This window comes from Pocillopora verrucosa, chromosome 5 (assembly GCF_036669915.1).
Source record: "Pocillopora verrucosa isolate sample1 chromosome 5, ASM3666991v2, whole genome shotgun sequence".
Lineage (NCBI taxonomy): Eukaryota > Metazoa > Cnidaria > Anthozoa > Scleractinia > Pocilloporidae > Pocillopora > Pocillopora verrucosa.
Genome location: NC_089316.1, coordinates 18,544,369 through 18,567,030, shown reverse-complemented (window position 1 = coordinate 18,567,030; position 22,662 = coordinate 18,544,369). Strand labels below are relative to the sequence as shown.

Sequence of the window (22,662 nt, the reverse complement as noted above, 5' to 3'; positions counted from 1 at the left end):
TCAGTATAGATTGTTTTTTTCTGTAATAATTTACAAAAATGTCCTTAAGTTAAAGAAGATGTTATTGTTCATTGAGGTTAAATAGATAAATGAGCATTCAATCATTTTTCTCATGATTTAGAGTCAGGCTATCAAAAGTTTGATTGGGTGTTTCGACAGCTACACTGCTAGTCTTCTTCATCAGGTGATGAAGTCAAATGTTTATGTGTTGCAGCTATATGTAGCACCTTGGTGTTTTGTCATTGGTACATTTTGGCCCTCCATCATTGGGATATTTTGATCCTCATTATTATTCCAACCAGCAGATGTTGTTCTCCCGTAGGTCAGCTTTTTTACTGACTAGCTGTTATGCTTTTTGATTGAGGGCATCCATGCTTAAGGAATTTAAATTCTGCTCTCATTATTGATGAAGAAGCCATCCACACAAAACTTTACCCTAATAACATCAATAGAGAGAGTGGGATCAAAATTTCTGAAGTGTGGATGGCTACAGTTAAAAAGCATCACAGCTGGTCAGTAACAAAGCGGACCTATGAGGGAATAACATCTGCTAGTAGGAATAATAATGAGGATTGAAATTCACCAAGGACAGAGTACTACAACGTACCAATGACAAAACACCAAAGTACTACATATAGCGACATGCAAACATTCAAACTTGCTGCCTGACAAAGACTAGCAGTGTAGCAGTCAGAAACATTGCTGTCAAACTTTTGATAGCCTGACTCTATGTCATGAGACAAATGATTCAACATTTATTTCTTTATTTGTCCCTAAGTTGTTTGTTTTTGTAAATAAAACATCTTGTATTCTGGCTAGAAATTTTAAACCACACAATTGTAAGCATAATTTGTTACCCATGATATTATTAGAATTTGAACTTAACTCCCTTATTTCACTTTTCACCTTTGATTCCACATACACTGTTCTTATAAGAAACGTTAATGTTCTTATAATTAATTTTGTTTGAATTTAAGGGTGATGTGCACTTGTTGCACAACAAACAAGAAGTTGAACTTTAGTTTTGTGGAAATGAAGGGTGAGTAAAAGATATCTATTCAGGATATTAAGAGTTCGCCTGTGGAATGTTTTGGAAATGCACCTATCATCAGCCATCTCCTGGAGGGGGGAACCTTGGTTAAGGGAGGGACTTTGCAAAGGGTGTAGTCAAAGAACTTAATTTCCCTTTCTAGGTGGGGACAAAGGACAACCAAAGTTAAGAGATTGTCCCTCCTAGAGGGGTGGCACATTTCAAAACAAGAAGCCACATTAAAATTTGCAGGACAAATTAAAGCTTTGCTTACTTGTGACCGAAAAGCAATACTTTCACAAGACAAAAAAAGATTTTACACAATGCTTAATAGTCCGCCATTTTGATCCAAGCAAACCGCGAGGAGATGGAGAAGCCTGTGTTCTTGTGTATTGTGGTCTTTTCTTTCATTTAAAACAACTTGAAGTGTCTTGTTTCCGGCTCTCTGCAAAGTCCCCTGATTTTTTGCAATTGGCTGGCAAATGGGGAAGACAGGATTTTATTTGTCTGTGATTTTCCCTCAAGCATTTTCCTGCAAGCAAACTTTGTTGGCCATGTGAATATCTTATTTTAGTCAAGATGCTGAGCAATTGGCCTTGTTTACTTTTTACGTCTTCACAGATCTTGACAAAGTCTCAGTTCATAAACACACAAAAATTTTATCACCTTCCAAACAAGCTTGGTCAATAACTTAAACCTATATTTAATTTTGTTCATCTTGATGCACCTTTCTAACAAAGCATTACTACTATAACATTCCTTTGTAGCATTGATAGTGCCCACAACAATGCTGTTCAAGGATTTCTTTGTAAGGAACTGGAAAAGGAAAACAATGGCTATGAAAAGTCAACTATCAAGTGTAAGTGATGTGTTCATATGATTTTCTCTTTAAAGTACATACATAACTGTGCTACTAGAGTGTGCATGCAATTTTACTTTTCTGGTCCAACAAAATGTGGTCAACTTGTAAGAAATTTTTTAAACTTTTGTTTATTTCATCTGAAAGTTTGTTGTCTAGAGTACCCTAAAACATAGCTTTTTGAGGTGCATAACCTGTCTTGTGCCTGCCTTTAGTAGAAGACTCCTATTGTTCCTGTTGAATGAAACTTAACTTTGAAGAGACACATTTGATGCATAACCAAACAATTTAAAAGGTTGAATTTGAAAATGACCTAACCTGACTTTCTCATCGAATGTTGATGTAAGGTTGCCATTTACTTGAGAGAACGAAAGGATAAATTTGAGAAAAATAGCTTTCAATGTTAGGTCAAGATTCCTATCAAAGACTTTTTCATGAATTTGGGTAATAAATAAAAAATAAGCAATTTACCTAATACTATTTTTATGTACCAGGTGTTGTGTCAAGATATTATGAAACAAAAAGACAACAATACCTCGACAATCCACCTGACAGAAGAAATAAAGCAGACAAGACTGCTCTGCAACAAATTGATGCAAATTTCATCAAGAGGATGTGTGGGTTGTGAGGTCACCACCGTAGCGTAGTCCACAGCTATCTCCTCTCTTAAAGAGACTTCAGGAGAAAATTGACAACCAGCCATCTGCCTCCTCAAGCTCACATCCACAAAATAAAAGAGTAGAGGGAGAGCCATCCACACGCAGTCCACCAACTTCCTCACCTGCATTGGCACTCCTTCCTGGTGATAGACAGAGCCCTGAGAAGTGTCCTTCTCAAAATAGGATTCCTCCCTCCCCACAGTCCCCACAACATTGCAGTGGTGATGAAAGCGATGGGGAACCCTTGCATATGTTCAACACCAGCCCTGTCACAATCTGAAGGAGGCCAAACAGACGGCTACAGTCACTGTGGGACTAAATTAATGCCTAAGTGTTCTTTATTTACATAACTTGTATATTTTCCTTCTGTTTTTAAGTCAGTTCATTTGACAGAATGGCAAGGTGGTTTATAAGTATTAGGGTGAATGGTTCCTTTTTAACCCCAACTCACGAAATGTTTTTTTTTCATATTGCATTAGCTGGTTTCACAAACTGAAAAATTAACAAATGATGCCACTTTCTCACTCTCTTTCTCATCTTGATTGGAACATAATCTGCCAGGTATTGCAAACAGTTCAAAAATCTGTGGGAAGAATCCTTAAATAATATAGAATTTTGCAGTGATCAACTCCATTTATTGTTGAAGTAGTATCAGATGTACTGAAGACCTTTGTAAAGAATGCTACAGTTTTGGATATGCCACAGTTAATTTTATTGGAATGATTTCAAACAAGCCTCTTGAATTATTGTGCTCTTCAAACAACTTTTATGTTTAAGAATTGGCTTTAAAAAGGCACTTTCCAGCTCAGTAAATAACCAGGGGCCACTAAGTTGTTAACATGGTGTGACTTGCTTAGAATTTATTGTAGTTTTTGATAAAATTTTACTACTCTCTAATATTAGAGTATAGACACTTCTTATTGTTATTCTTGTCTTCATATCCGACTGATGGATAATTGTCTTTTTATCATACTGAAATAATTGTCGTGGTGTAATGATTTATGTAAATATGGAAAATGTTGCTTTCATCCATGTTAAGCATTAAGCACTTTTAGCTTAGTATATTTAATTATTACACACAATCTAAAATTTTTTCCCTTTTTGTGCATAAGGTTAGACTTATTTGTTAGTCATCACATGATGAAATAGATTCTGTAAATTGGCCATTTTGAGGATTATTTATTAGATATTAAATAATTTATTGTTTTAGAGTAAACGTTCTGAGAAAAATACACTAGTAAGAGGGTGCAGAATTTTCGGGAGAATTCGTTGCTTTTTCCAAGAACACCTGATAGTATGTAGTGTGGATCAAGAATGCCGAGTGAAATTTCTCTTACCGTGGAATATCAAAATCTAGAATACGAATCTATTCTTCATGTACCGTGAAATTTTGGCTTCTAGAATACCGACCGATTCGTCTAGTACCGTGGAATTTCGGGACAAGAATACTTATTGAAACTGTTCTCACCGTGGAAAAGACAATTTTTAGAAAGGCACAATTTTACAGACCGCGCGCTCGTATACGGTACGCCATTATTTGCGGCAAGTCTGAAAGTATAAGGAAATTTCGGGGTCTCCACACGCCGCAATGACCTATCCTGACATCGGATTTTCCTTGCCACGGGTTAAGTCCGAATTGGAACGAATACAGTTCCTCACACTCGGTGGACACATCGCATGTCTTGGAACGCGGTACGTCCGGGTATGTCCGTATTCTCGAAGAATACGGGTTCATATCGTGTGATTTCAGCTTCGCGATACGCCTTATTTCACACAGTGTTGGTATTAGCTACTACCGAAACATACTCATAGTATTTACGAAAGGCTAAACGTAGCGTTCGGTACTCCTGTCTAATTCCCTGCTTTTAGTTAAGTTCGCGGGGAATTATGATTTTCACAAGTCTCGTTCACATTGTGTTGGTGGTTTTATAATGGTCGTAATAATATATCACATTCGACAAACTCGGTAGCCTCATGCAATGCACGTATGTAGCGACGAACGAAATTACGAATCACGCCGCTACCGTCACACCGCCGATAAATTTTTAAACCGTTTGTATTTTTGAATGTAGCGCTGGTGGTTATTAGTGCACGTTATTGTTAGTACAAAAGTTGAGATTGTTAAAAACAAACTTACGGGCATACGGTCTTTAAAGTTTAAAAAAATACATGAGGCCGACACAAAAGAGAGGCAAATATATTAAACAGAATCCAACCTTGAAAGTAGGCATTTCAATGCTTGGGTGCTGTCGCGTCCTATCCTAATAAAGCGGCATTAACACTTGGACTTAGAAATGTCCTTTAAGACATGCATTGGTTTCGGAAAATTCGTTCCGTGATAGATTGTCCACAAAGAAAAAAAAAAGTAAACAAATTTGTTAAAGGAATCATTCGAGGATGGAATTTCCCCCTTAGACCCTTCCCTCTTTCTTAACTAGCCTAATTATCAGGTCAAGAATATCCGTGCAATTCGTTGCTTAGGTCTGTGTTTCAGTTTTCTTCTGATTATTATCCTTTGAATGAAGGGATGAAAAAACAAAACAAAACAAAACAAGAAAAAAAAAGAAATAGAAAAAAAGAAAAACAATCAGCCCAGTGACACCTTTTATTTGATTAAAACACGAGAGCCTAGTTTGAATAAGCAGTCAAAGCACTTGAACTGAGCGCAACAACTGAATGTGAGGTTTAGAAATGTGTCATGCACCTTTAATTTATCTCCAAGCGTCTATGAATCAGTATTACAGTATGCCATAAATTTACAAACTTGATTAATCCGAACAAATTGTTTGAGAGGCCAGGAGGGGGTACTAATCCCATCAACCAATCCTTCCTAAATCCAGATCCAATATTCGAGCGTCTCTGAATCATCTTACCTCAAGCTCAGTAGCAGCAAAGTACCACTGGTAAAGACCTTAATATATGACTCACTGACTCCTACGAATTTGTAAAGTTTTTATAGAGATATCCGGGACTCTCTAACCGTAATTTAACTACTGCTGGCTATATTTCTAATAAAGTGGATACAGGGATACAAGCAACATGAGACCTGTGAGGAAGCCTCATTTCTTGAGAAATAATATTCCACGAGGGAACATATATCTGAAGCAGAACACGGAACTTCCTAAATTACTGTCGCGCTCGATGAGGTGCATTTGAATTAAACCAACGGCACCCAGAAATTTGTTAGCGATCATAAAATAGAAATCCTGGTAATGATTTGTAATAGGAAACAAAACCGGCCATTGGGAGAAAACTTTTCTCCCTGCTGATATCCATTATATTCAGCGCTTAAATTAAGGTTGTTTTCATTGTGTCCTTTTTTAAGCCTTTTGGGTGTAATATATTTTTCAAATTTGTTAGGGCCGGCAGGAATATTCAGTAGATGATAAGTGTGTACAGCATTGAATCAAAGAGATTGTTTCTTTTTAGAGAGATTTTGAGGTTATAAATGTAAAGAATGTAAAGAAAGGTTTATGTTTAGAAAAGTGTAAGATGTATTATGAAATAGAATATGAAAGTAGCCTCATACAAAACTTTTAACAAAAACTTTTTTCTGAATTCCGTTATAAACGGTTTTGCATTGGTGATTTTCCCCAACAAATTGAAGTTGACCGCTTAAACAAGACTTTCACGTGAAATGAGAAGAAAGGAAACAAATGGCTTGGATAAAATCCAATGCAAATCCAGAACCGAAAGACAAAAAACCTGTCTGAAAGGAAAGAATACATAGTCGAGCGCGACAAAGGATCGTGGTGTGCCCAACTTTCAATGATTTGCGGAGCTAGAACATGTTTAATTTTTCCCTTGGTTTTAGCCTTACCCTACCATCGAAACGTACTGGAAGTATATTCGACTGACCAGTGAGATAATATAACAATATATCTAGAGTGGCCGCATGGCTGCAGCTGCATTAACACTTGGACTATGAAATGTCCTTTGAAACATGCATTAGTTCAGGAAAATTTGTTCGCGAAATAGATTATCAAAGAAACATTTGAAAAGAAATTTGTTAACGGAACTATTCTGGGGTAGAATTTCGCCCTTTGAACCTTTTCCTCTTCCTTAAATAGCCTCATTAACAAGTCAAGAATATTCTATGTGGTTCAGTACTCAGGTTTGTGTTTCAATTTTCCTCTAAATATTCTCGTTTGGACGAAGGGACAAAAAGTTAAAAAAAAAAAAAAAGGAAAAATGTGACATCTCCATATACAGATTATTTTGCAATAATTGTGAGTTTATTTTAGGCCTTTCTATCAGAGCATGAGAACAGAAATAATAACTTTTTTTAGAGCACTCTTATTCTCTGAACGTTTTTGTTGTATACCATGTAATTCAAAATACATTCATTTATTTTTGATAGGCAGTTGAACAACAACGAGTTAAAGAATTTACCATTTTTTTCATTTGAAACATGCATCGGTTTAGGAAAATTTGTGCGCTAAATAGATCGTTAAAGAAAAATTTGTTAGGAAATGTTTTAGCGATCATTCCGTGTGGTGCAGCGGTAACGCTTGCGCTCTCTAAATAGGCTTACTGGGGTTCGATTCCCTCTCACAACGAGAACGCCACTTTTTTTTTCCTTTTTGTGAAGGAGTGAACAAAATAATTAAATATCTAATATACTTTTTTTTTTATTAACTGACAGTCTATTTTCCAAACTTTATTCCTTTCACTGCCGTCACCTAACCTGTTTGTAAATGCATTATTTTGGTCGGATAAATGATTTTCTAGTCCGCGTTTTATGCCTTATTTTATGCCTTATTTACGCTCTCCAGTTAAAAACCATTGAAAAATGAAAAATTACGTGATTTGTTCTTATAAATGATCGATCTACATATGCGAACCCTTAAGTTCTTCAAACAAAGATTTTGTGAAAAAACGAGCCATTTTTGACCATCAAAAATAGGCCTTCGAGCGCAGACCGATTTTCGCACGGGAAAAATTTAGTTTTCATCATTTCGGAAAATCAAGGTTGCTTCATATACTTTTAGACTAAGACTGATTCGTGGGAATAGTTTAAAAGAGATCAAATTTTTTTCAGCCGAAATGCACTGGCCCGCTTCTAGAGAGACTGCAACTTAAATCTCCAGAAACCTAATCAGCATATTCTACTGGGAGATGTGGCAGCGCGTTGAAGTTTCCCTGCTCTGAACTCACTGTAGCAAATAATCTCTCACAGCTGTCGTTTTAGAAACTAACAAATTGTTCTAACTCGACATATGTACAGTACGGTATTTTTCAGGAATATTAAAACAACTAAAACTGAGTAAATTGAATAGCGCGTTCAACCACTTAATTTTTTTTTTCCTACGAAATTTACTATTCGAACCAAAGAGGAAGAATTGTACACTTGTTTTATGATAGAAATAATAATGATAATAATAAAAAAGACACAAAAATGAGAAAGCAAAGGAAGCCCAGACATTGTAAAGTTTCTCTTAACCAGCCTCGTTTTCATGTTCTTGAGGGTCTCCAAATGGCCTTGAGCCGCAATTTTTTACAAAAATAGATTTCAATCTTAAAATATCTCTTTCATGATCAAAACCAAGTTTATATGCAAAATTTGAGCCAAATCAGTGGGCCTGTCTGTCCGCAGCTTTTCGATCTGGCTTCGCTTTTGATAAGGTCGAACCAACAGTTGAACAAGGATATTTTATCAAATCGCTCGGTTCAGGAAAAATCGTTCGCTACATACATCACAGGGAACTTCTGATTGAACTTTTCGAATTCAATCACAAAAAGGGCAAAATCACGAAAATTGTCTAAGCTATTTCAAATGCTCTTTGCATAAACTATTGTTTGTGTTTTCACCTTATTTTATAATGGTAAGGAAAAGCCCATTTAAGAAACTCGAATATCATATTGTTTCCCATGCCGACATTGAAATCTTTCCTGTGGAAAATAATAGATTGACGAACGTGTTACTTACGGATGGATGTCTTAAAAGACATTTGCGCCTGATAAGCGAAACTAATTAATGGAGTTGACAGATTTACCTGATAATATAAATACGTTGCTGTACTATGAGCAACATGGGCTCTTACCAAAAACATTTCTTGTCACTTGAAGATATTTATGATAATGATAATACGTTTATATCAGTAATGCGGCTGAAGACTAACTATCGTCATTTGTCGACAGGTACTTGGACAACAACCAGTTGGAGAATTTGCCAAAAGACATATTTATGAACAATATCGACCTAGGAAGGCTGTAAGTCAACAGTGAAGGCTATTCTTTCTAATTTTAATCATGCAGGCAATGTACAGGGACGATGAGCAGGGACAACGAAAGACTTACAGGGATAATTGTGACAGTTACAACATTGCAATGATCAGACATATTCACCAAAGTCACAAAGTGTATCATTGTTTTAAAAAATATCAGTAGCTAAGGCTAAGCTTTTTAGTCATCAATCAGACAAAATTTATGATGTATCCACTCAGGCCATTAGTTCTAAGACTAATTAGCCTTCGAGCATTAGGGTGGAAGGAAGGGGCGGGGAGGAAGGTTGGGTAGCCACTGGAGGGTTACATCTTCCATGCTAGGAAAAGGGAGTTCGTCCGCTCGCGCTTGATTCTAAATCTTGGATAAGTTCGTTACAGAAAATAAACAAGTAACGTGAATAGGCAATAATTTTTTGGATACTTTCTAAATTAACTAACTTTCTATGCAAAGCCTTAATTGTGTCTAACGTTTGCATAACCTTCTTGGATTCTCCCAGCTTCCCTTCGTGTTTAGATGAGAATATATAAACACAGAAAAAGCTCTCTGCCGTTCAAATATAGAATTGACGGAATCCACGAGATTTGGTCCGAACGTTGCTAGAACAATGAAGGAAAAAAACGATGTTGGCCTTTTGTTTTTTCTTTTTCGCCGCAAATATTCTATCGACAGCCTAGGAACGCATCTGGTTTGCAAATGTTTCGGTGCTTAAACTCGGCAGCTCAATTTAAAGAAAATTAAGAGCTAATGTCAACGTGCATCAGACAAACAGCGACAAGTCACCCAAAATTTGCTTTCACTCCTACTTTCCTGTTTGGTAGCCCAGTATGTCCTAATGATTGTGGTGTAGGTTTTTTTGTGGAAATATGTTTTAGTTTTCAAGAAATAATTTTTTTATTTTGACCGCTCAAATACGCAGATTTTCACTATGAATATTACCCGAGTTGTGTGACCTCATGTAACGAATTTACTCGACCTTCGGTATTTCTGTCAACATAATCCTTTGTTTTATCATCTAAACTTAATCCTCTATCATTACTGAAGCTGGAAAAGAATTAATTAGGTTTTGGTGAATATTTTTGTCCGACATACTTTTCCCATGTCGAAAAGTAGCATCAAAACAAAGACAGTTTTAACAATGATCGATATGACAGAATCTACTGAGCTTCCAGATTTAAAACACAAAAGCATTGTTATAAAGTTACTGTAAAAACTGAAGGAGTGAACAAAATCATTAAATATCTAATATACTTTTTTTTATTAACTGACAGTCTATTTACCAAACTTTATTCCTTTTATTCCTATTTCTTTGACTGTCGTCACGCAACCTGTTTGATAATGCATTATTCTGGGCAGATAGATGATCTTCTAGTCTGCGTTTTATGCCCCCTTTAGGCTCCCCATAATAAGTAAAGTTTATATGCTAAGATTAGCCACATTTAAAATAATTTAGAAGGCAGTTTTGTTGAACAATGACTAACTCTGTTCAATTCACTGACCCATAATTTTTTGTGTGAAATGATAGACCAATTGTGCCATCTTTGTGTTTTCAAAACAAGTTTTCTCAAGTCTGTGAATAAGAGTCCTTCTCTTTCCTCTACATTTTGCATTAATGCGAGCGGCTATCTGATTCCATTGCTCACTAAAAAATGGCGAGTCAAACTTTCTTTGTAAAACGGGCACAAGAAAGCTTAATTTTCCGCTGTCCAACCGGTGGAAACCTTTAGTTCTCGACGTGTTGCACCTTACCATCTCGTAAGAATGACTAATTGCATTTTGAAACTTGATAATGAACGACTACGAAGCGTTTGCTTGTTCCTTTGCGCGTGTAAACATGTTGTAGTGTGAATGACCTAACTATGGAAACCAAAAGCAAGTGAATACACGCACAGGGTCCAGAGGAGTTTGAAAATTTAAGTTCGCTGAGTTTGCGAGCTAAAAAAGACTCGTTAGTACCTTCGACCATGTTAATTTTAATTATCCTCACGTTAAATTTGCGTTGCGCAAGGTATATACCGCAGTGCTAAAGACGAAGATCTCGTAAGATGCCAAGATTAGCGTACAATTGTAGGTTGTTTCACGGCTAGTGAGCGTGTACGATTTTTATTCACAAGGAGTGAATAAAATTCGCACAAGTGAACCAACCGTGAAATAACTTATTTATCATATACGTTCCTGGATTTAAAAGCGAACAGAACTCAAAGATAAACATATCTTTATTTTCTTTCAAAGGAAAACAACGCGCGGTCAAGCCCTCACAGTTCGAGAGTTGCACTGAAATGGCTTCCTTGTAAAATACTTTACATTTAAATTATCGAGCAAAAATGCCGTTCAAAGGCAGAGCTAGTAAGAATGAAATAAGACATCCTGAAAATATGTCGAAAAACCCGAGACTTTATTTTTTGTTGCTTATGAGGACCCGCATGCTTGAATGGACAAACACCAGTAAGAATCCGAATCAAGAGGTTTGATTCTTTTGTAAGTTTTGCTAGGGTTTTCCTCTCACACTGAAAGTGTGGGCGATTGATTTAAAGTGTTTATTGCCACACCTGTATGTCCTCCGCTTAGAACAGCACCCGAAAAAAAGAGAAACGGGCTGCTGTGCTGCTTGCTTGCTTTGCTGAGAAAAAGTTGGACGAAATGTTGGATAAGTGAGTTCGTCAAACTCGTGCTTTCTTTTCTCCGGAATAGAAGAGCCAGACTGGGGAGTTATTTCTCTCGAACTCATTCCAGTGAGAGTGTGACTCATATTCAACTGTTGTTTCTGTGAGACGGTAGAGTACCGAGTGATACTTTGAACGTTTTTGTGTCCTGACAGTTGCATAATAGCAGTTGGCGGTACGTCGTTGTTGCCAGATTTTTTACATTGAGTACTGTCAAAGTAAACGGTGCATCGTTGGTTTCCATTTCCGCGGGTCGCTTTTCTGCGTAGACTTTGTAGGCTTTTACTGGACATTTCTGGTTGTTCGGCACAGAAAACATTTTCGGTGCGATGGCTATCACATTCCGTGGATCGTTTCTTGTACGAGTTTTGGTTTGTCTTTCATTGAATTCGAGGTACTCCTGCCCTGTGGAAGTTTTGAAAAAGTTTTACGTCTCCCCTTGAACACATTTGTCTATGCTCCTTGCAGCCTAGTAACTTAAAATGGATTATGTTGTTGAGCCATACCGTGTTTAAAAGCGCTTCTGCCCTGGAACTTCCCATGAGAGATCCTTTTCAAACAGAACTTGAATATCTTCCTCACTTAAAGCAGCAGAAGCATTAGGCTTGTTGCCCATCCCTTTCCGTTTTAGATCCCTTTGCTTTGACTGAGGCGCTTTCCGAGTTCAGGCAAAGTCCATACTATATTTTTCTTCGAATGGCGCTGAAAACTGGCGAAGAAAGTCCTTAGGGAATTAGGCTTGTATTCCTCGTTGTGTTCTTTTTGGCGAACCGTTATAAGGAACTCGCTGAGAAACTTGTTCAGCGCTTGAGGAGTCATTCGTCCATTCGTCTCGTCTTGCCTTTAAAAACAAGAAATTCATGGAACAGAGCAACGTCGTGTTTTTTGCTTGGTTTTTTTTTTGGTGTTTTTCGTCATAAGGCAAAGTCCATAGTTTTTTTTTCCTTCAAATGGCGCTAAAAGCTAGCGAAAAATGCCCTTAAGGAATTAGGCTCGTATTCCTAGTTGTCTTCTTTTCTGCGAACCGTTAGAAGGAACTAAAGTTGTTCAGCGCTTGAGGGGTCATTCGTTCATTTGCCTCGTCTTGCCTTTCAAAACAAGAAATTCATGGAACAGAGTAACATATTGAGCAAGCGCTACGGTTTTTTCACTAGCGAAAATAATGATAATCGTATGACCAATCAGCTGGGGTCTCTAGCGCGAAGAAACTATTTTTGTCTCGATGAATTTTGGCGCGTAAATCTCGGTATGTATATAATAATGAATAATACGCGGCTTCGCTCGGAAAGCTTCGTTTTGCGCCGGCCAACTAGTGGTTATTTATTTTAAAATTGCCGACTTGCATAGAGTGACAAACAGCGACCTAGTCGTTAGGGGGACATGGAGCCGGTAATCTGTTGCTAAAGGATTGATAGGGCTTATTAACTGCGTGAAGCGATAAGGATTTCTATTTCACGCGCTAGGATTAACTTTTAAAACAGTAATTCATGTGTTCAAACTGAGCTCCTCTGGACCTTGTGAAACACGTCGTGCTCACTGAATTCCTCTTGGAAATCCTGAGGGAAAGTGATTTGTCGTGAGTGTCTCCTATTTTATTACAATTTTCGAAAAGGACAGGAGATCTTCATTTTCGCTTATATTCTGTTAGTAACATACTTGACAAACGCAAGTGACAAATTAAGCTGGGTTGTAAAAGATAAGTTAGCGTGTTGAGGAAACAAAGGAACTTAACGTGTTAAAAAAAAAAAAAAAAATTTAGCGAGTTCTACAAAGCTCTACCGCGCTGGCCAGATATGAAAAATGACTACCAACACGCTTTCCAGAATCAATTGTTTTTATATACATATCTGCACGGTAAGCGTGTTATGCTACTGGCGCGCGAGCGTGTTATAACGTGCCGTGTGCGTGCGTTCACCTTATTCCCCGAAATCCGTGGAGGGTCACAAATAATAATTCCGAGAATGATTTGTGATAGGAAACAAAACCAGGCAATGGGGAAAAAGGTTTTTCTCCGTGCTGATATCCATTATTTCGAGTGCTTAAATTAGGTTTGTTTCCATTGTGTCCTTTTTCCAAGCCTTTTGGGTGTAAAATATTTTTAATGTCTCTGAGGGGTGGCTGGAATATATAGGAAATGAGAAATGTGTACAACATTGAACCAGATAAATTGCTTTGCTTTTAGAGAGAGGATTCTTGCGTTCATAAATGTAGAGAAAGTTTTATGAACAGAAAAGTGTAAGATATGATGTAAAATGGAATATGAAAGTAGCCCCAAACAAAAATTTTGTAACAAAAACTTTCTCTGAATCTCGTTGTGAATGACTTTGCATCGGCGATTTCTTTTCAATAAATTAAAGCTTATTACCTGAACAAGCCATTTAAAACAAAAGAAAAAAAGGAAAAAATAATAATAGTAAATGTAACATGCAGTCGAGTTATTAAGAAAAAACAGAATCTACTGAGTTTCAAGCTTTTAAAAGACAAAAGGATGGTTATAAAGTTACTGTAGTAATTTATAACAGTAAACGGTGGCGACAAGTAGGCACACCATGTATATTTCATAGTCGCTAGCAAGTAAATTTTGCCGGACTTTGAGTTCGTCTCAGGATTGAACAATACAAATACACAAGTAAACATTTACAGTAACTTTATAACTATCCTTTTGTCTTTTAAAAGCTAGAAGCTCACTAGATTCTGTTATGCTACTTTTCGACATAGGAAAAGTATGTCGGACAAAAGTATTCACCAAAAAATAAATATTCCTTTGCCAGCTTCAGCAATGACAGGGGATTAAGTTTAGATGATAAAACAAAGGATTATGTTGACAGAATACCGGAAGTCAAGTATATTCATGACACGAGGTCACACAACTCGGTTAATATTCACGGTGAAAATGTGCATATTTTAGCGATCGAACGAGAAAAGTCATTTCTTGAAAACTGAAATATATTTTCACAAAAAACTGAACCACAATTGTTAGGACATATTGAGCTACAAAATATGAAAGTAGGAGTAAAATGGGTTCTAAGTTACTGACGCCCACTCTTGGTTGGATTGCGGGAAAATACTGACACACTTCGGTGTTTGATTCTTTGTGATGACTTTTTGCAAATACATTTAAATGACGCTCATTTTATTGTACTTGCTTCCTTTGACTCACGAGAGGAAAAAACAGGTTAATCGATTTATTGTTATGCAGCGTGTAGTTGTGTTTTTTTAAAAACGGCGCGCGCACGAATATTTTTTTCTTGAAGGCACCCGCGAGTATATGCAAGAACAGTCTATTAGTTATAACGGGTGCTATTTTCTGGAATACAATTACATTCAAATATCGGCATAGAGCAAAAATGAACGATGGACTATAGATTCGAAACTGAGCAAGAGTCATGAACTAAGAGACTTATTTCAAAGCGACATCCGCCTCAACCTTTAATTTAAGTAATGACGATTTTATGTATTTTTAATGGTTGCAGTATTTAGTATTTAAGTAACTTGTAAATTATTGCAAACCTAGTACTCAGATGCAAGACCATAAAAGCACCAGCTTTAACTATTGTCGTGCTGAAATAAAGTGTATATGTAAATTAGAGTCACAACCGCATTTTTTTATTTGGGACTTACATTGAATTTGGGGAAAATAAGTTTGATAATATCACAAGTTACTCCTCGGTTGCAAGGTCAGGTGACATGTTTAGACTATACCCGTGAAAAATATTTACGGATTGTGAAACGAGGCTTTGCTGCAAAGACGATTGTTGATGAACAACTGTCAGAAGCTGAAACGAGCTTCTCCGCTTGCGGATGATATAAAGCCCGGTTACTGAGATAAGACAAAAAGAAATAGCAATCTTTTCTACCTTGCTGTGGAGGCAAGGCATTTCGTAGGAGCATGGGCTAAAAGCAACGAGATAAATCAAGCAAATAAATAACGCTTAAATTATAAAGTGACAAATTATGAGCGTAAAAATTACCTTATTGGTACTAATTTTCGCGTCGCTTTAATTCCGCGATTTGCGAACTTAAAGCGACGCGAAAAAAAAATCCCGCGAACTTTAATATCGCGAAATTTAATATCCTCCTATATTCCTTGTTTTCACAATTTAACGAGGAAACATATGTCTATGTTCTGTCACGCGTGTCACGCGTCTAGCGTTACCACACAGTTTAGCATTGTAGCAAGGTATCATGGTATTGATTTTCCATGTGATTTAGGGATTGTCATTGTATTGTCGTGCTCGCTGGTGAAAACCCTTTCTCGTTTCACCGCGAAAATTTACTTCGAATAAATCTGGTTACACTGACTGATGAAGGATTTACGTCTCTTTTGTTACGATGAGCAAACTTATGGATCAGGGTCCAAAGGATCAGAACAGTCTACGTATTGTGTATAATGTGTAAAAGCTTTATGGCATGCCTACAGATGACGAATAACAGTTTAACAGTGACTGTCAAATTTCACTATCTGCGTTGCTTTGACCTCTTCGTCTGTATCGCTATCGTCATCTTCAGGTCCTTTCAGCACCTGTTTTGTACAGTCATCGAAATGGCCATCTATCCTGGGTTTTTTTATAATTTGAAACGACAACCTGTTTATAGTTTTTAAGTATTGCCTTGATCCTTTTGGATCCATCTCAGCTGTACCTTGTAAGTGAATTTCCAATACTCCTTGCACTAGTGGAGATCCTCTGTGGTTCTTGCCGATGACTTTACCACAAACAATCACTCCTCTAAGTAGAAAAAAGCGTGTTGCTCTGGAAATTTTCCCGGGCAAGTGACCAACTCCAGGTCGCCAAGACGGCCTCGAAGGTGCTTGGTCGCGGCAATAGCATAGCGATCGTAACAGTTGTTTTTCTCGTAGCAGCATTTCAATTGCTCTCCAACAATCGGTCTCCAAGCCTCTTTACAAACGTGAAACCCGCGGAGACCGCACTTAAACCAATACGTGATAGACCCACTGTAATCTCTGCTCGCCGTATCAAGATCTGGTGTGTTTTCTGTTCCCCTCAATGTGGGTGTTCTGTTGCAGTCCATTGTATTGTGTCAGCTTAACGTAACACGTAGTATTTGTAAACTGAGATTGGAAACCAACAACAAACAAAACAAAATAGTCTCTCTGTTCCCTTTATCAGCGTTACAGCGCTGCGAAGACGCGCCATATTCTGGTTTAAGTTTCTTTGGTAAAATGTCCTTGTTTCGTTGCCGTTTGACGGTGCAAAAGAAAAACGTAACGGAGCGTCCAAACAATTGTGATGCCACTGAAGATCTGGAAATTGCTGTTCCGGCCTACTTTCCAGGCCAAGAAAGCACTTCCTTAGGCGATGTCGAATATTATGCAGTGGAATCGTCCGTTGCGAGCTTGGTGAATCCTCACTCGACTGAAGGTTCCTCGGCTACTTCAGCAGCAAGAAAACGAGGAAAATACCAACACTGTTCGGCTGAAACATGCGCCAAGATTTGGAAATATGCCAGTGCGAATGGTAATTCGAAAGCCATCAATCATTTCAAGGAGGAACTCCCCATATTAAAGGAAAGCACTGTAAGAACTTTCAAGCGGGCTTATGAGAAGAGACTACGCGAGGAGAAGAAAATAGGTAAAACAGATGCAACTGTCATTGCTATCCCGAGTGACACCCGAGGGCGACCACCAATACTCTGTGACCCGGACAGTATCTTAATCTCTCTTCTTAGGAGCCTTAGAAGCAGAGGTGGAGTAGTTAATTCCTGTGTCGTGAAGGCAACAGCGCTGGTGCTTGTTGATAGTAATAAGACGCCATATTTAAGAGAATTTGAGCCTACGGTGACTTGGGTGAAGTCCATTTATAAGCGCTGCAATTTTACTCGCCTAGCTGGAACAACCACTCGTCCTCCAGTTCCCAGAGAATGTTTAAAGAATGTAAGCTTACATTTCTCAAAGATGAGGTTTTAAATTCCCCAGAGGAATCGCGATTTCCCAGAATCCGAAACATTACTGTAATGAAGATGAAACTCTAACCTTGATAGATAAATTAATCGCCCCTATGTCGAGAGGAAAAGAAAGGAGTTAAACTGGTGCCAACTCAGAAAGCTCTACTGATCTGGGATGTGTTTAGAGGCCAAAAAACCGCAAAGGTTTTGAAGAAACTGGTACCGCTAAATATTGCGATTGTGTCGGTGCCCGCCAACGTGACCCACTTCTTTCAGCCTCTGAATCTCACCGTCAATGGGGAGGCCAAGAGATTTAACAAGGACAAGTTTACGACATGGTACTTGGAAGAAGTAAAGCAGCAGATAAAATCGGGAGGCGACAGCACTAATATTGATGTAGATCTATGACTAACAGTCCTAAAACCACTTAATACCGTCTTGTTGGTGGACCTTTACAACCACCTGAGTAGTCTTGTTGGTGTGGGACACATTGCGAAAGGATGGGAGAAAGCCGGGATCTCCGGCCTCTTAGATGGACAAACAGATCTCCCTCCAGAAGACTCCTTCACTAACATTGAGCTCGCCCTTGAAATTGATTAGAGGCCCAATAACTTTATGGCAATGGTAAACAAGCTCTGGTCTAATTCACGGCTACAGTGTAAATATGTACTATACAGTAACAAAGAACGTTAAGCATAAGGATAATGTTTTTGACTATGCCTTTGGTATATTATGCAGTTTCTATAATTTGGTTTTGCTAGAGTTGATGATTTTCAGCAATAAGAAGTGTAAAATAATAATAAAATTATCGAAATAATTTCTCGAAAATTGATTCCGGAATTTTGCACCCAAATCGCGAAAATAAAAACCCGTGAAACATGCCAACCCTTTTTTTCGCGAAATTAAGTGCCCGCGAAAATTAGTACCAATAAGGTACTTGAGTCTTTCCTTTCCTACAAGAAAAAAGGTATCTATGTTAAAAATAGAATACTTATAAATTAAATTAACTAATTGGACGCCAATGTGAGTAGATCATAATTGGAAAATGTTACGTGAACCGGAGACAAATCGGTACCCACACCTTTCCCTGTTCGTCGATATTTGATATATAATTGAGTTCGCTCTTTATGCAGTGTTGGTTTTAATTTTGGAAATGTACCAGTTGTGCTAAAAGTTCACCGAAATCACTATATAGTTTTGAATTTGCATATTCCTCTATCTTATTTTAGTTAGTCTGAATAAAAATGTCATCGGGAACAAGTTTGACTTTAAAGCAGAAGCGAGATTGAAAGTTGCATGTTGACGGTCACAGAAGCAGAGGCAAAACAGATGTCAAAAACCGTTGAAAAAGAAAAACGTACGTGATTTGTTCCCATAAAGGATCGATCTAAATATGCGAAACAAAAAATATTCCTTGAAGAAGAATTTTGTGAACAGACGAGCACTGCAATTTTTGCCATTTATGATGGTCGGCACTGTAAAAAACAGGCCTTTGAACGCGGACGCGATTTCCGCCAGGGAAAAATTTATTTTTCAATATTTCGGAAAACCAAGGTGGTCTCAAATAATTTTAGACTTGGACCGATTCATGGGAATAGTTTGAAAGAGATCAGTTTTTTGGACCGAAATGCACCGGTCTGCTCTTAGAGAGACTAAGACTTAAATGTCCAGAAACCTTATCATACTGGGAGGTGTGGGAGCGCACTGAAATTTCCCAGCTCTGAATTCACTGCAGCTCAATGTTGTTTTAGAAACTAACAAATTGTTCTAACTCGACATATGTACAGTGCTACAAGCCTCTGAACTTAAAGTTTTTCAGGGATATTAAAACACCTAAAACTGAGTTAATTGAATAGCGCGTTTAACCACTCCCTTCTATAATAATAATTATCATCATCATCCTAATTATAATCATAATCATTATCATAATCATAAAAATACAAAAATGTGAGAGCAAAGGCAGCCTACGCATTGAAAAGTTGCTCTCAATCAGCCTCGTTTCCATGTTCTTGAAGGTTTCCAAATGGCCTTGAGCTGTTCTTTCCCACGCAAACAGAACTTAAAATATAAATTTCATGATTAAAAACCCTAGCCAAGTTTACAAGCAATATTTAACCCCAACAGTGGACCTGCCTATCCGCAGCTTTTCCATCTGGCTTCATTTTTACGGACTATCGCTATTAAGAAAGCCGAACCAACAATTACAAAGGAAATTGAAATAAATCGATCAGTTCAGGAAAACTCTTTCGCTTCATATATCACAGAGAACTGGTGATTGACATTAGCAGATTCAATTACAAAAAGAGCTAACGTTGCGAAAAATGTCTAAGCTATTTCAAATGCTCTCTACGTAAACTATTGTTTGCGTTCTCCCTTTATTTCATAATGGTAAGGAACAAGCCACTTCAGAAACTCGAACATCATGATGTTTCCTATGACGCCATTGAAATCCTTTTTGTTGAAAAATAGCAGATTGATGAATGGTTAACCTATGGATGGATGTCTTTAAAGACATCTTCGCCCGAAAAGCGAAACTAAATAATGGTATTGACAGATTTACCCGAAAATATAAATACGTTGCTATATCAGCAACTTGGGTTCTTAACAAAAACATTTCTAGCCACTTAATCATGCAAGCAATATAAAGGAACGATGGGCAGGGACAACGAAAGACTAAAGGGATTACTGTAACAGTTACGACATTGCAACGATCAGATATTCGTTAAAGTCACAAAGTGTATTGTTGTTCATAAACAATATTATTAGCTAAGGCTAAGCATTTTAGTCATCAATCAGAAAAACTCAATCCGGTTCATCGGTTGTCAGCCTAAGTATCTTTGGAACGTTAGGGTGTAAGTTTATGAGAAATTTTCAGAGGCTGAAACGACTAACTCTGCTAGGATAGGAAGCTTGGTTACCTGGAAAAGACAAAAAATGGCGATTTTCTCTCCATTGCTGTGGATTCAAGACTTTTCGCAGGAGCATGTGCGATAAAGTGGAGCGAAAGCGGGACTTGAGCCCAATATCCACCTACAACGACTTTTTTAAAAATCAAGCTTAAAGCAACGCAATAAATCACGCAAATAAATATGTTGTGACGAAATAATACTTGAGTCTTCCAATTTCTAAAAGAAATAAGGTGTCTATGGAAAAAGAGAATAATTGAAAATTAAATAGACATTAACCTATCAGAGACTCTCTTAAGAAGAATATGATTGGTAATATAAGAAATGACTTTTTCAAGTTAACCTTAACTCTCCCCACCCCGACTACCTTCCTCAATCCCTATGCATGTGGTACACAGGGTTACAAAGGCTGCTACTTGCTTTATTGGTTTTTTGTCTTGTTTCTCTCTCAACTTTTTTTTTCTGTTGTTGTTTTCTTGTTTGTGTACAGGGATGCTAAGGATGTTTTTTCTTTTTTTCCCTTTTTTTTCCTTTTTGTGTTGTTTTTCTTTTTGCATGCTTTTTTTCTGTTACGTAGTATTAGAGAAAACTGAAGTAAGATAAACATCGTTTGAATAGATATCATGCATATTTGAGTCAAAGAGTTTGTAGTAAGGTTGATGATGTTATTGTTGTTCTTGTATAAAGCTTTAATACTTGGAAAAATTTAGGTTTTTCATCATCTTTAACTTAATCAATACTTTGATATGTTTTCTTGTAAAAGGAGTCTTGACGAAAACAAGCTAAAGAATTTGTCTTCAGGCATTTTTAGAAACAACCGCCGTCTGTATTATCTGTAAGTAGGAGTTGTCTTTATATTTATTTACAACATGGTTAGAGAAACATATGAGATGACCAGAAGGAACAACCAAGATTTTTGTGACACGTAGCTCTCATTTTAGTTTGTTCATATTTGCTCGGATAAAATACTGCACTTTTATGAAATTTGTTTTAATTCAAAATACCCCAGAGCATTTACTGCACTGAAAATCGCATGAACTCATAATGAACCCTTTCATCGTTGTTTGTACGGTCTGTGTTTCATGGAGATCTATATTTCAGTGCAAATTGAGACTGCGGGTTTGATATGTCTATGAATGCGCTGTTTGAAATAGCCTTTAACGTAATAAAAAGAGGCTACGCCGTATATAAAAACACCATTTCAATATTTATCATTAGGCCGTAAATTGGTGCATAAATTAGGTGGTCATTATTAAAACAGAGGAAGCAGAAAGAAAAAAGCTTATAATGAAAGTAATTACAATATCAATGATAGTAATTATATTAACTATATTGATAATGACAATGATAGCATAAATAATAATAATAATAATAATAATGATAATATTAGCGGCAAGTAGTGTGGTCTTGTGTTAGCTCCACCGCTAGAAGCTTCGTTCTACACCGGGGCAAGCCAAGCTTGGAGCACCCAGACGCATCTGAATAAGTATTAGTATACCTTGCTAATTGTGGAGCCTTAAAGGGGAGATACTGGGTGACTTCAAGAGCAGGTATAGAACGTTTTAGTTTTCAAGTTAAGTTACACATTAGGTAACCAAAGGGTAAAAGGAGGCAGTATTGGGCACTGGAGATGAACTCTACACTGCTTGAATGAAACAGAAAAGTGCAATTGATGGTTAAATCAAACGACCATGGAAAATACCGTAAGAAAGGTTAATTACATGGAAATCAAGATGGTAATTTGGGATCAACATGGATATAAACACCTTGGTCTAACTCGCCAAATCCCCCGCGATTAGGCTACTTGCGTGGAGAAATCGTTGGAGAATTCCCAAAGAGTTGGAAGGCGCCACTTGGATGCGAGAGAAGAGAAGAAATTTATACAAAATATAATTGTAATCAGCGAAAATATTCCTGAAGAGAAAAATGCTAATCAGGACGATCAAGTTCAAACGCACTTGCACAACACCCAGAGCATAAGCCCTTTGGGATCTGCTAACAATCCGCCGATCGAGCGGGGAAGTGCGTGCTTTGATTGAAAAGTCGAAGGTATTGTTTGCTCCAGCATCAGTCAACCGGGTAAAAACGTATATCAGGAGATTGACACCAGAACAAAAGAAAGAACAACAAAGACTGACATTGAGAACATAAATAAGAGTGCGATGGAATTAAAAACCGGCACTGCGTATCGCCCACTGAAAACCCTTTTGGCCATTTGTGGCTCGTGAAGTGCGCTCTCTACTCAACTGTTGTTGCCTTTCTATTGCTGAAAGGCTAGAAGAAAGCCGTGAGTCACAGTGTAACTATAAGAATTCTCCCAGAAAGAAGAAAGTTTTATTGGAGAAAGCGGATGAACTCTAAAAAAATGTCTATTGCAAAGGCAGAATACAGTAAAACAAATGGCAAACTCCCCTTT

The 22,662-nt window shown here is 37.4% G+C and overlaps 1 long non-coding RNA gene and 1 pseudogene across 1 annotated transcript in view; one reads left to right on the top strand and one right to left on the bottom strand.

The window, feature by feature from the left end:
• LOC131786467 (uncharacterized) overlaps positions 1-3,801 on the top strand; it is a 30,645-nt gene extending 26,844 nt beyond the window's left edge. The window contains exons 2-4 of the long non-coding RNA XR_010717541.1: positions 978-1,039; positions 1,798-1,889; positions 2,384-3,801. This is a non-coding gene — a long non-coding RNA (uncharacterized lncRNA). The remainder of the gene's footprint in view (positions 1-977; positions 1,040-1,797; positions 1,890-2,383) is intronic.
• The window catches only part of LOC136281022 (uncharacterized), a 214,887-nt pseudogene that overhangs the window by 30,610 nt on the left and 161,615 nt on the right, over positions 1-22,662 (bottom strand).